This window comes from Oxyura jamaicensis, chromosome 4 (genome assembly GCF_011077185.1).
Source record: "Oxyura jamaicensis isolate SHBP4307 breed ruddy duck chromosome 4, BPBGC_Ojam_1.0, whole genome shotgun sequence".
Lineage (NCBI taxonomy): Eukaryota > Metazoa > Chordata > Aves > Anseriformes > Anatidae > Oxyura > Oxyura jamaicensis.
In genome coordinates, this window is record NC_048896.1 from 66,376,625 (window position 1) to 66,390,083 (window position 13,459).

Below are 13,459 nucleotides of genomic sequence, written 5' to 3' on the forward strand. Positions count from 1 at the left end.
TCCTCTCCTCTCCTCTCCTCTCCTCTCCTCTCCTCTCCTCTCCTCTCTCCCTGCTTGTCTCAGGGTAGTGGAGATGGTGGGCTGTGGCACACTCAAGTCCCTGGCAGCTAAGGTCAGCTCCCCAGGAGTCATGTCAGCTCACAGCCAGGGTGGCAGCATGCTCCTCTGCCCTCTGGGTCTCTCCTTTCTTCTTCAGGTGGACAGTGGCAGCACGTGGGTCTCTGCCTTGCTCCTCACTGTGCTAGCGACTCGATGAATTCGCCTTCTAGGTGTGTATCCTTTTTTCCACAAGAGCAGCATTGATGGCTTTTGGCCCTAAGTGCCACTTTTTATAGGTGCCAGAGAAGTTACTCCAGTGTTTAATAGACAATGCATTGTCTATAGTTTTATTATTATTATTATTATTTGTCATAGTTTACTCCTGGCTTCTCCATGGCAGATGAGAAAAAGCAGAGAGGTGGATGGAATGGGCTTGTGGACTGGACTCTGTCTGCTGGATTCATGTTGGATCACGCTGGAAGTCTTAAGCAGAGTGGAAAATGCTCACTTTAATGGAAACTGGATTTGAACCTGTAATTACCACAACCATCGCATGCCTAATTTGCAGTTGTGTGCACAAACACATGACTTGCCCATGCTCTAATTGTGCTTTCACATTAAATGCTCCTGAGTCCTGGTCTTAAAAAAAAAAAAAAAAAAGTGTCTTTAGCAATACTGGTCTGATCTTCCCAGAGATGAGTAGGAATTTCTGTATTGACTTCAGGAGAGCTAGACTGCATCCCTGTACACAATGCCAGCCCAGTGGCAGACATCAAATAATGTTGTTCCCTAGCAGTCTACTGATGTTATCGCTACTTCTGTGAGTAGTAGAAAGAACAAGATCCTACTATGACAAACCATTACGTTTGTTGTGGTACCTAAAGACAAGTGAAAGAAGAGGAAACCTTCCCAAGTGAAAGAAAAAAAAAAAAAAAGAAAAAAAAAAGAAAACACACACACAAAATCAAATCTAAACAAAACAAACAAACAAACAAAAACATTCATTTCATGTCCCTTTTTGTTTTTCATGGACCAAGCACCTTGGAGACAACTTGCTCATGATCAGCTAAAGAGGACTACAATCCAGCATGGAAGACAGACATACAATAGCTATAAGGAAAAGTAACAAAAAATTGCACCCAGAGTGCAATTGAAGAATTGCACCATTAAAAATGAATCATTACCTTGCACATAAAATTCTACGTCAGTATCACATTTACTAATTTTTAAGGAGTACAATTCCACGTAACAATGGCAAGCTTCTTTTAAATGAATTGATATTGTTGCTTCTTGTTGGCAGCTGCTTTCATCCAGACACTAAATGTTATTTACAGCATTGCCACGGGGAAAGCACTGGAATAGATAGTAATCGTTTCACCTCCACTGAATGTTGGCTTAACAGAAATGAAGTGTTTGCATTTTTGCTATGAGTATTTCTCTTTTAGGCGTAAGACTAGTACAAAAGCAGCATGAGGAACTCAATTTGAGTTTCTGGTAATCAGGAATGTCAAATTTTACATGCTCCTGTGGCCTGGTTCGGGCCACAAGAAGGGACTCCTAAACTCTTAAGCTCACATTCATCAAATCCTGTAAAAACAGCTTCCAGACTACGCCTATCTAATGAAGTTTCTGAGTCCCCAGTAAGTCAGAGAGGTGGATGTGGAACTTGTGTTAAATGCCAATCTTGTGCCTAAAACCTGTCAAATGAAGAGTAAGAAGTGTGCAGACTCAGCAAGGATTCACGTTCTGCCATTCATGTTCTGCCATGGACTTGTGGTAAATGAAGCTGGGCCAGGAAACCCGAGTGGGTTTAAACTGTAACACAGTAAATTAATTAACACAACTATACAAAATGGCTGGACTTGCACCAGGAATAACTTTCCAGTCCCATATTCCTACATAAAGTCTAAAATACATACTAAGTCATCTGAATAAACGTGCTCACTGACCTCACTGGATGTTGCATAGATGTGTCACCGGAGAAGAAAAATCAGACTGTCTACATTTGATGTTTACTCATTATACATTTACACTAACACCACAATTTACACACATAGAATTGAAGTATGTAAATGTTGACCTAAATTTTGATATACAGTTTGCAGTTTGGTTCCTGGGCACTCCTGAATTCCTCTGCCTTTGAAACGTGGGACTGCCCACGATCAGTTTGGGTTCCCCCTGGACAGCCCGCTTGCAGTCCCCATTGCCCATGAATGCGTGAGTGCTGTGCTCTAGGCCAGTGCTAGGAAAGTGTGCCCAACACCTGATGATAGCAGCTAGCAAAAGGAAAGATGTGACACCCTGGTAGCTGTACCATTTTCTCCTGTAAGTTCATGTGCTTTGTATGGCTAATCAAGATACAAGAGCTCTTGTGCAGTTTCATTGAAGATATTTGCTCCAACGAGACATATTACTTTGCTCATTTCCTTACTAGATACCCTTGACAGTTCTCCCCCAGGAGAATAACTGCTCCAAATATAGAAAGACACTAAGAGAGTTGAGCAATATGCCCTATAGACTCCTATGCTCTATCATCACGAGGCTGTATGATTTCATTCAATTACCAAGTCCTAATATGTGTGTGGCACTTTGGACTGATTGTCTCCCAGCTTTTGCAGAGCTGCTAGACAGAGAAGGAAAGTACTTTTTCATCGGTACTGTTTGTTTGTTATTCCTCTGTGAACTCCCCCAACTCCTTGGTGTCAACACCTGGCAGCTCTGCCGTGTCGGTACTGCTTGTTTGTCCTGTTGCCCCAAGTGCTGTGGCGGGTGGGAATTTGGCTGGCCCTGGGGAAGCGAGCCACATCAAACACTGGCGTTCGGAGTCGCATGTGGATTGTGCTGCCTGTTTACTCCCTGGCTGGGAGCACAGCACGATGGGATTTGGGTAGGCAGTGGGTTTGGACTCAGCTTGATCCTCTGTGAAGATGTCACTGCACTGATCAGAATGATGGGAAGGATCTTCCCAAATGATATGGGGAGCATGGTGTTTCTGGACTAGTGACACCAGTGTAAAGGGCACCCTAGCCCCACTGGTATTGCCATGCACAAATTCACAGAAGCCAGCTTTAAGCTTGAGGCAAGAAACATCACATCACCATACTACAATGAAGTCCTACATCCACATGTACATCACAAGGTCTGGCTGCCCTCTTTCTGTGGTTATAGAAAGGCCCACAAACTCTCCCGAGTCAGCTGTAGTCCCTGTCCACTGCACAGCCTTGCATAGCGCAACTTTACCAGCACCTGCAAATCCAGTTCTGTCCCTAAAAAAACGTGAGTAGAGCAGTGGTACAGACCATATGTCAGGGCGGAGACTTCTTCCAAAACCAGATGCAGCTGTTTGTTGTGTAATGGTGCCTATGAAGTTTTGTAACTCTCTTACATACTGGGAGGACTCACTTGATGGCAAGGCTAATTTCACTTTCTGACATCTCTCATCCATCAGAAATTCCAGGCCAGAGATTTAAAAAGCAACTAGTGACTTAGGATCTCATGACTGCTGAACACATAGACTGAAGTATCTAGGCCGGTGTGCACAATGCTCCTCCTCAAACCTCCTCCTTGTAACAGGCATCAAAAACTGTGGGTCACACCAAAAGCCTGAGGCTGGGATCTGGAGCTAACACTTGCCCAAGACAAGTCACAGAAGTTCCTTCTGAACCAAAATGTCAGCTATAACCCCCAAAACGAATATGCCTGCCCTGGGCTTCAGCTGGGAAGATGCACAGGAACACCACCTGCCTGCATTAGCAGAGCCGCAAGGCCTGGCATTGCTGACAGGCTTATGGTGAGACCTAAACGTGACCATTCGGCCTCATGTCAGGCTTCGATGCTTATGCAAGCAGTGTGATGATCAGACGACAGTGGTTTGGCTCCCTTTCCTCAAATGGGAATGGAAAATGCTGCCTTAAGCCAAGCTGGGATATTTCAGGAACTGGCTGACACGTGAGGGGGGCCATGGATGCTGGGCAGGCTCAAACTGAGTGGGTCTAACAAGAGCTGTAGGAGCTTATGCTCCTCTTACAGCTTCCTCCAGACTTAGCTCACATGAAGATGTGGATATCACCTCCAAACACCTTCCTCAAAGCAGCCCTGCCACATGGGCTCCACCAAAAACAGCGTGGCAAAGGGATGCCCAGGGGGCGATTGCTGCATTACACTCGTGCTGGCCTGCCTGCCAAGTGGGCTTTGTGGTCCAAAGGGTCTGCTTTGATGAGCGTGACTCCTTGCCCCTGGAGGGATGAGTCCAGTCGTGGTGTTCATATCGCCTTATCTCCCCTCTTGCATCACAACACTGCTACTGTAACCTGTGGGCGACCAGCAAGCACTAGCCGAACTGCTGCTCCCTGAAGAGGAGGCTGGCAATCACGGTCTTGCATCATTTGTGAGTATCTGGCAAGCCAGCTGAGGGCCCTCACATGGGGGGAATGCAGCATAGCTCCTCCACGTGCTCTTCAGCAGCTGAGGTCTGTCAGCTTCTCCCCAGGGATGAGGAGTTGAAGTCTCCACTGCTTGGCCAAGGATGCCCAGCCAGAGGCAAGGCTGCAGTCACGCTGCACTGCAGGCTGCCATCTCTGGCCTACAGCCTCAGCTGTGCCAGGCTGGGTTTGCTGTTCAGGCCAAGGTGATCTGAGTGCCAGTAACGTGTAGGGCTTATACAGAAGTGGTTGGTGGCTCTCTACTTCTTCATGACTTGCACCACATCAATGCTGAGAGCTGGTTCCTGCCTTGGATGCATTTTCAACAAGATGGAACTTTCTCTGCAAGACCCTGCAGACATTTCTCCAGCGGAAATGTAGCTAAGTATGTCCAAGACCTCTCCATCCAGCAAGACTGACCCTATTTGGATGATATTGCTGGTGAAGTGAATACAGGGGAGCCTGGCAACTTTATCTTACATATAAAGGTCTTTAGTTAAGGTATAAAAGAGCATCTTGCCTCCCTGAACCCATCTTGAACTCTGCCCTACACCGATCCCTAACAAAATGGTACCTCCATCTGTCCCACCCAGGCCTACAATCAGTGGTGACTCACTGTCATATATTCTCATTTGTGCATTTACTGCCCAGATAACTCTCCATTAGGCTAATGAGTCATTCTTTTACGCCCACCAAATACATAGCTAGGATTCTGTTGCTTTCTGCTATTCATAAATTAGGGGGAGAAGAACACATACAGCAGCGATCCTGAAAATATCTCCTCTGTAGAAGCTCTCCAAAGGTAGAACAGTTGGATTTGTGAGTCTATACTGAGTCTCATTTCACACAGTTTGTGAAAATAGGGGTATGCTTTCCCTACACATCCTAATTTGAATTATGTCTGCTATTTAAAAGGCAACTGGACCCTGGGAGGAAGAGGGAGGAGACTGCTGGTTAGGTACATAAGGCTGACAGGTTTAATAGGATTGACTAAAATGTATTGTTAAATAATTGTCCAGCACCCTTGCAGCTCTGACATTTTCCCTGCTTGTTCCTTATGAATTTAGTGAACACAATCCCTGGCCACACAGGCCACATCCCCAGAGTTCAGCTCACTTTAGGTGGTGAGGGGCTAAATGCATTGCTTGCACTACCTGGAGTTCAGTTCAGTATGCTCAGTCTCTAGCAGGACCCAACAGTGAAGCCAAAGGTAATGTTCACACAACTCTTCTTTACCGAGCCCAGGGCATCAGTGTTCTGAGACATGTTGGCCCCTTCAGATGTCTGTGACCATCACAAGGATCAGAACCCAAAAGGCCTCCGCTCCTGCTCTGCGTGAATGAGCAGTTCAAAGCTGGGTTCAGGTGGGTTGTCTGGCATCTCTAGTGTGGATATCCATTTTCAGAATTCAAGTAATTGGGTTTTCAGGAACAAATGAGGCCCCAACGATTCCTGCAGACAAGCACTGAAGAGATGACGTTAGTTGGTGAAGTACTTCATGCCAGTCTACCTTTAGAGCAGGAGGGTTTGGGTCAGGACTTTGCAGGCCATGGCTGGGGCTGCTTCTCTGAGAAGAGAAAACAACTTGATTCCATGAGACAGTAAATTTCAAGCAGGCCAAGAGACAAAATGCTTGGCATAGCATAACTGTATGTGTGCACAATCCATGCAAACTTCTCTGACATATTAGACTAGGAATTGCCAGCTCTTGCTAGTTTGGTGATATTTGGAGTGCTCCTTATGATCCCAGAAGACAGGGATTTCTGAATGAGGCAGGAATCTTTTCCTTAAAATGGGCTTCATTCCCTCAGGGCTGTGGACAAGAAATTTGAAAATGTGATCGAGAAATCAGTTGGCAAATAAGGAAGTGTCTCTAGTATATCTATTTTTTGAGAGTAATGTGGTTTCTGCATGTCTAAAGATGTCCCAGACATTTATTTTTTAAATGCTTGATGTGGCCACAATGTGTAGCTGTAGTTGAATTCTCTTTTGACCGCTTTCAATTATACTTTGTGGCTAAGGAGACAAGCTGCCTCGACTTTGTAAATAAAATAGTGCCTTGGTGTCAGAAAGAAAGATGATGGGAAAATTTCTACTGACTTTCTCTGTGGTTTGTGCTGCTGACAGGGCAGGACTGTTGCTGACCTTTCCTCCTGCCAGAGTAGTGGATGCCCTCTGCCAGTGAACAGACAACTGCTTAAGTCAACAGCCAACTGGTTCAGCTTCTTAAGGCATATCAAATTATTTGCATAAACACTGTGACCAGAGCAAGAATGAAGCACGGATGGGCTTGCGTTTTAGAAAGGGTTTTTCCAACACAGTTTTCTTATCTTCACTCCTCTGACTGTCCCTGCACTGCCTGTTTAAAGCAGTTGCTCCCCAGACACTGACGGTCCCAGGTTTCCTCGGGATTGGTGCCTACAGTGGGAGCCTGTGGGCTCTTTGGGGAGAGCTTGAATTGCCAGTTTCTGCTTAGTGTGGGCACTTGGTCTATTTTGTTCTTTCTCCAGTGAGCTGTATTCATGACAAAGAAACGAACGTCATATCCTTGAAATCCCTGCTGTGTGTCTGAATTCGACCTCTTGTTAGAGGCAGGCTAACAGAGAGATGTGTTGCACAACAGCTAAGACTCACTTCCTTAGGAAAATAACCTAAAATATTGTAGTGTGATGCAGGCCTTCTGTAAATGGGTAGTGGTTTTACTGAATGATGTTACATTTCTGTACTGCCCAGCACTTTGGCGTGCCAGTTTTAGGCAGCTTCCCCTCAGCAAAAGGGAGGAAGGTGTGCAAGGGTGGCTTCCATGCTCCTGTGCTCTGCCAGCAGCAGCCAGAGTGCAGGGCAGCGTAGGTCAGGAAAGAACTATGACTGGGATAGGTTATCCATCCGTTGTGCCCCCAGAAGCCACTTTCTGCTTGCACTGTGGCTCACTGCACAATAATCCGTGCAGGGACACAAAGGCCATTTCCACTCAGTGGTTTCCTCTCTGGTCAACTCCAGTTTGAAGCCAGGAGAAGTGATCTTGCAGGGAGAAGAAAATGCAAACCAGCCCCGTATGCATATGTAGCAAACCCGTCCCCATGCTCTCTCTATGTCTCTGTAGGTCCGCATCCTTTATTTGCCTGCTATAGTTACTGCAGATATTCTTTCCTTCTTTTTTTCTAAATAACAAGGCACATTTTTAAATAGTTGAGTTCTTCTTGCTAGGGGCTTTTGCTCATTCCCAGAGCTTGCAGAGGATCCCAGTCCTATCATCTCTGCTAGGAAGTTCTTACATCTGCTTGGAAGGGAAAGCATGTCATATTAACAATATTGAATGAGAAATGTAGACTCCTCATTTCAGAGGAAGGTACTGGAAGGTGCTTGGTATTCAGATGATAACTTGTGTCTGTAGCAACTTGTTGAGTGATGTCTTGAATCACGCTTTGATAAAGTGATGTGTTTGAAGTTTCCCAAGACGGTACCTTGCTATCATTCCCTTTCCAGTACGGTCACTCAGAGTTCTTCAGCCTTGCCTCTGTTGCCAAGCGGTCAGACTTGAGTCCCATCCAACCAAAACAAAAACTCATCTAGGCTTACTCAATTATTGATTAAGAGCAGGCATTGGAAAAAATAAGGAAAACATTTTTTTCCTGAACAAGTTCACTTAATACCACGACAGTATCTTTTCCCCCAGTGAACATAATTAGAACAAGACCCTTCCAGCCATCCAAACAGCCTAGCTTTGAGTAGGCCATGTCATGTGATTTTTGGGGTGTCAGCTCCTCTTGTTTCAAGGCTATCTCCTACTTAAATGAGTTTTAATTGCTCCCTCCATTGAGCCTGACAGAAGAGTGCTAACACACCCACTGGCTGTAAGCAGGCCTGTGACTGTCTGGAGATCAAAGTCAGTGGTGCCTCATGGCAGCCATCAGTACATTCCAGGGTAACGAGAGCCCTGCGAAAGACATGGAGAGCCCTGTAGCCTTACAGTGCTCCCCACCCACTGCTAACTTCCATTAATTAATTAACTCTGCAGCTTTGTTCCCTTATCATAACCCTCCCAGCAACAGCACAATAAATTGTACTTGCAACAGATGCTTAGATGAGATGATCCCAGGTCTTTGCAACTTGAAACAAGGGTGGGAAACTCATAGCTTTGTGGTGATCTCCAATTCATTCATTATACAATCGGATTTTAATTGCTTTAAGAATATGATTCTAGTGAATCTGGCCTCTAGTATCAAACACGCTAGACACTTCAGTTGCTAAATTTCCACTGCTATGTACAGTCAGACTATCCCTTGTGGTCTTCTTCACTTCACTGGGGTCTAAGGTATTGAATTATTTGTAGAAACTAATGCTGTGGTTCACTCACCCCACATTCACCCACTGAGCAGATAGGTGCCAAGCTTAAGTTAGCTGTTTTGAGATAGCGAAGGAGAGGGCATCTCCACAGGGAATTCATTTAACACGAGGTATCTAAAATAATCCAGATGAATCATCCCCTGGAGATGTTTCTTTCTCCTTCTGCTGACTATAAAGGAGGGTAGGCATTAAATGCCTAACTTAAAGACTAATTAAGTTAACAGTAAAGCCCACCCTATGTGTACAGACACCTGAGTATGAGAATAAACAGAAGGTTGCTCTGGTGTAGGGTTTGACATGAGAAGAGCAAGCAGATTGATGCCTCATCCTAGCACCGGGGAACAAGCCTCACAGAATCACAGAATCACAGAATAGTCTAGGTTGGAAGAGACCTCCAAGATCACCGAGTCCAACCTGTGACCTAACACTAACAAGTCCTCCACTAAACCATATCCCTAAGCTCTACATCTAAACGTCTTTTAAAGACCTCCAGAGATGGTGACTGCTTGCTTAGAAACCTCCAAGGCATGCTTAGGTGTCACTGGAGGCAGCTCTGGTGACTCAGTAGGTGGCAGCCTTCACCTTGACTTTGCAAGGAGTTGTCACCCTGTGGAGGGTGTTGGGGTATTGTGAGCATGGGGGAAAAAGGCACCCTGATCCTGGCACAAAGTGCGGAGCCTGGACAAAGCCAGCTGTGAGACTTCACCCTGGGTGTGAAGAGCCCCATGGCAGAGTCCCAGAGTAACTCATCTCCTCGTCAACCCTTGTGGGTTGGCAGCCATTTACACCCCAGGAGGTACTGCCACCATCTCTGACTCTAGTACTGTCCAAGTGACCTTTATGTACAACCAATGCAACAAAAAAGACAAACTGAACAGGTTTAGCACTTCGGAAGAGGTTTGGATCTGCAGAATCACATCCACTGCTCATTCATATAGCAAGCAGGAGCAGTACAGTTTCTCCCTATTTTTGGAAGGGGAAACTCGCTACAAGGTAGAAAATGGGGCACAGGAAGGCAGTTTTGTAAATGGACAGTTTGGGGTGTAAACACAGAACCTAGCAGAGCTTTATGTGGGATGTAAATCACATGCATGTGAAGATATATTTTCACCATGCAAGGCAATATTTGCTTCTCAAGGAATGTGGGGGGTCTGGCTGTAAGGGAGGCAAGACAGGCTCCGGCTGGTGACTGAGATTTCTGCTTTCAGCGTGCCTCCTCCTGGAGCTAGATCAGGAACCAACCCATTGGGACCAGTCTGGTGGATCTGGGGGAGCATTGTCCTCCATCTGGGTGGGAAAGCTGAGCAATAGCAGCAGAAGCCTCTTCAGGTTGCACAGCTGCAGGCAGAATGGCCTAGCTTACCCCAGCCTCGGCCTTCACATCCTTTCAAAGCTGAGAGGCTCCTAAGCAACGTACCCCCTTTCCAAAGCTCTTAGAGGTTTCAGGCCCTGTCAAGCTGAATGTTTTTGAACTGTTCACCTGAAAATGAGGAGGAACCATTACTAATGTGAGAAACCATCCTGGTTACTGACAACGCCTACCTTACCACTTGGCATTATGCCTGCCTACCCTTCTCTCTACTCCTGAACAAGCTTGAACGAAATAACAAGCATATTTTCTGTACTTACTGAGAGGCAGATTTATACTCATGCTCCCGTCATTCTCTCTCAATACCTTACATAAACCATCATTGTTTTTGGAGAGACGCCAGAACAGTTTGAAGTAATGTGTACAGGACCTTCCAAACCAGGGTTTCCCCACGTTTCTGACTCTATAATCCCCCTATTGAGAGAGCTAAACCAATAGGCTCATACTTCCTGAACAAAAAATCTTTTCCAGCTCCTTCCACTGCCTTTAAAAACAAACAAGGAAACCCACAAACTCATGCCCAGCTATTATCATGAAAGGGAAAACAAGAGATACAAAGCAAAAGAATTTGCCGCATGCAGATCTATGAATGCTACATCCGTGAGTGAGGAGACATTTGCTTTTGTTCCGTGTAGTCAAACGTGTACTAATCTTTAAAACACCTTCACTCTAAAATTGCAGCTACTTGCTTAGTCAGAGGGGATTTTCTATTTATGCAAAGACCTCTGCTCAAGCTCCAAGTGTGATACTATCGATAACAGTATATAGTGTTAGACTATAAATTCAGGAATAACATTTAGGGAAAAGACTTTGAATAAAAAGCTTTGAAAAGCTGCCTGAAGGGGGTTGGAGGGACTTACCTGGGACCACTGTATTGTCACTATAGACAGCAAAATTCAGAGCTGCAGCTCAGAATAGGCTCTGCAAGGTGAGCATTAAGTATGGGAATCATTGGGTGTTCACTAAATGCACAGGTGACTATCTTTGTGACAGAAAACACACTTGTGAGGGAAAACACACTGTTCAAAAAAGATCAGAATTAACTTTTTCTCTACCCACTTAGTCTGCAAAGAGGTTTAAGTGGCCTCCTTGGGTCCAAAGAAGATGACTAGTGACAGGGGTGATATCAGATATAACAGTTCTTAAGCCTCCCCAGCTCATGATAGCTCTATTTGCTGGCAGACTCTCCTGCTCCATCATTACAAGTTCCCATCTGAAACAACCTTAAAGACGGCCTACTTTGAGCTGTCATCCCCTGAATCTGGGAACTGCTGCTCTAAGTCTTGCTATTATTCTCCCATACAAAGAGGGAGACTCTTATTAGTGCAGTTATTCCAAAGGGAGTGAGCTGTGGTGTGAGGATTCCTAGGGGAGATTTAATAAAAGTAGGGACTTGCCTTCTTTTGGACTTTCTCCTGTGGATCAGCACAGGAGTTGACTTACCAGAGACTAGACAAGATGATCTGGCTGGAGGTGCAGACACAGCATGTGGGGTCTTAGGGAGGAGTTGCAGCATTCTCCCAGGAAGGCAGCATGTGCATGAGGAGGCCGGCAGCAACGTGAGGATAAGGTGGGATGGTTGTCTGGGGGTCTCTCCTTGTCAGAGCAGTCTGCAAAGGCAAGAAAAACAAATGTGTTAGTCTCTGAATGCCTACAAGGATGCAGCATGAGATGTCTGTGAGGTTACAGTGCCCACACTGGAGCAGCAAAAGCCCCATATACCCATGGGCTATATGGGAGCTCCCAGCCCCCCAAACCAAGATGAGTTTTCAGTGGGAAAATGTAGAAGATGAGTTTTCACAGGATCTCCACAGAGGGATGTACATGGCTGGCAGAAGTCTCAGAAATCTCCATGTGAAGGAATCCTAAATCACATAGGATCTTCTAAAAAAGGTGACTCCAAAGTCCCACTGAGGCCTTTGACAGAAGAGCAAAGGACTATTCACTCTCACTCTGTTGTAGGTAACAGCATTCGTCCCAAGCACAGCACCCATACAAATTAACCAGCTTTACAACACCCTGTCAGGTATTTGACAGGGCAAGAAAAACATCTCCGTTACATTGCCCTGTTATCCAAGGGCATGTAGGAATGAAATTTCCATTGTTAATTATTGGTAAGGTCGTTGGTGTCTGGTACTGTGCAAGGGTTTCATAAGGAATGCAAACACAAGTGCTCGGATGGCCAAGCAGCTGCTGCATTGGCCATGGCCTTCCTCAGATAAGATAATGCTGCTTTTCACCTTCTTCCTGTGCAGTCATAAGGGTTTTTTGTTATCCATACTGATAACCACACAAATGTCTGGGCATGTCCCCTGCTGGTCTCGGCAGCTAACCTGGGCACATAGTAATGGTTGCTTGTTTGGTGTGCCAAGGCCAGGAAATGTTAGTACTTTGAGAAATTTCGTCTGAGAAGAGGCCCCTGACTCTCACCAGTGCAGTGACAGCGCAGCAGAGATGAATTATCACCAAGATTATGTAACCTGCCGTGTACGGCCTCTACTCTGAATCCCATGGGCCTGCAGGCTGAATTTCTGCCTATGCATGCGCCCATACAGCCTTGTAAGCAGCACCTGCAGCTAACCACATCTTGTTTGCAGCATCCCCTCCTTCCTTGGCAGAGAGCTGCTTTTACATCCAAGGAGCTCCACAGAGAACTCAGGGGCATGCGGGTCAATTCTGTCTTTCTGGACTGGAACATGGCAGCCCAGCAGAGGCATGTTTGTTGTTTACACATTTTGCATATGCAGATTCTCACCTCCTCCACAAAGCTAGAGTGAGTCTAATTAGAGAGCAGAGCATCACTAACCAATCTGCAGAAGGAATGAGAGAGAAGTATGCCCGTGGCTTATCACAAGAGATGGACAAAAACCAAGAGTGGTTTACTTTCTGCTAAAGCTGTCTTTCTCATGTAAGTATGGGGGTGGTTTTGTTTTGGGATTGTTTGGCAACCAGCCATAGGAAGCATTTTTTCACCTGTGCCTGAGAAAACAAAATCATTTTCCTTTCCGAGTTATTTTTAGGCTGCATCCAAGACTGTAAAACTGGCATAGAAAAGAAAATAAGAGCTCACTATGGTAAACTCTTCTGGAATTGAGAATAGCTCTGAATGTGAGGGACATCTAGAAAGTACCAAGCAGCAGGACAGGAAATCATCATGCTGCTTATGCTCAGACTCCCTGACAGACCTACAGATTGTCTGCTACTTCTCTTCACATCACCTGCACCTTGCTTTGCTCCCATGAAGGTGTGAGATCAGGTCGTTTTGTTGTGAAGAGATGGGCAT

At 45.6% G+C, this 13,459-nt stretch overlaps 1 long non-coding RNA gene across 2 annotated transcripts in view; it reads right to left on the reverse strand.

The window, feature by feature from the left end:
* The window catches only part of LOC118166981, a 59,690-nt gene that overhangs the window by 35,636 nt on the left and 10,595 nt on the right, over nt 1-13,459 (reverse strand). Inside the window, exon 2 of one of the 2 annotated variants that reach the window (XR_004750849.1) lies at nt 11,620-11,786. This is a non-coding gene — a long non-coding RNA (uncharacterized LOC118166981). Of the gene's footprint in view, nt 1-11,619; nt 12,175-13,459 lie in introns of those variants that run through there. The other variant, XR_004750848.1, reaches the window with a different exon arrangement.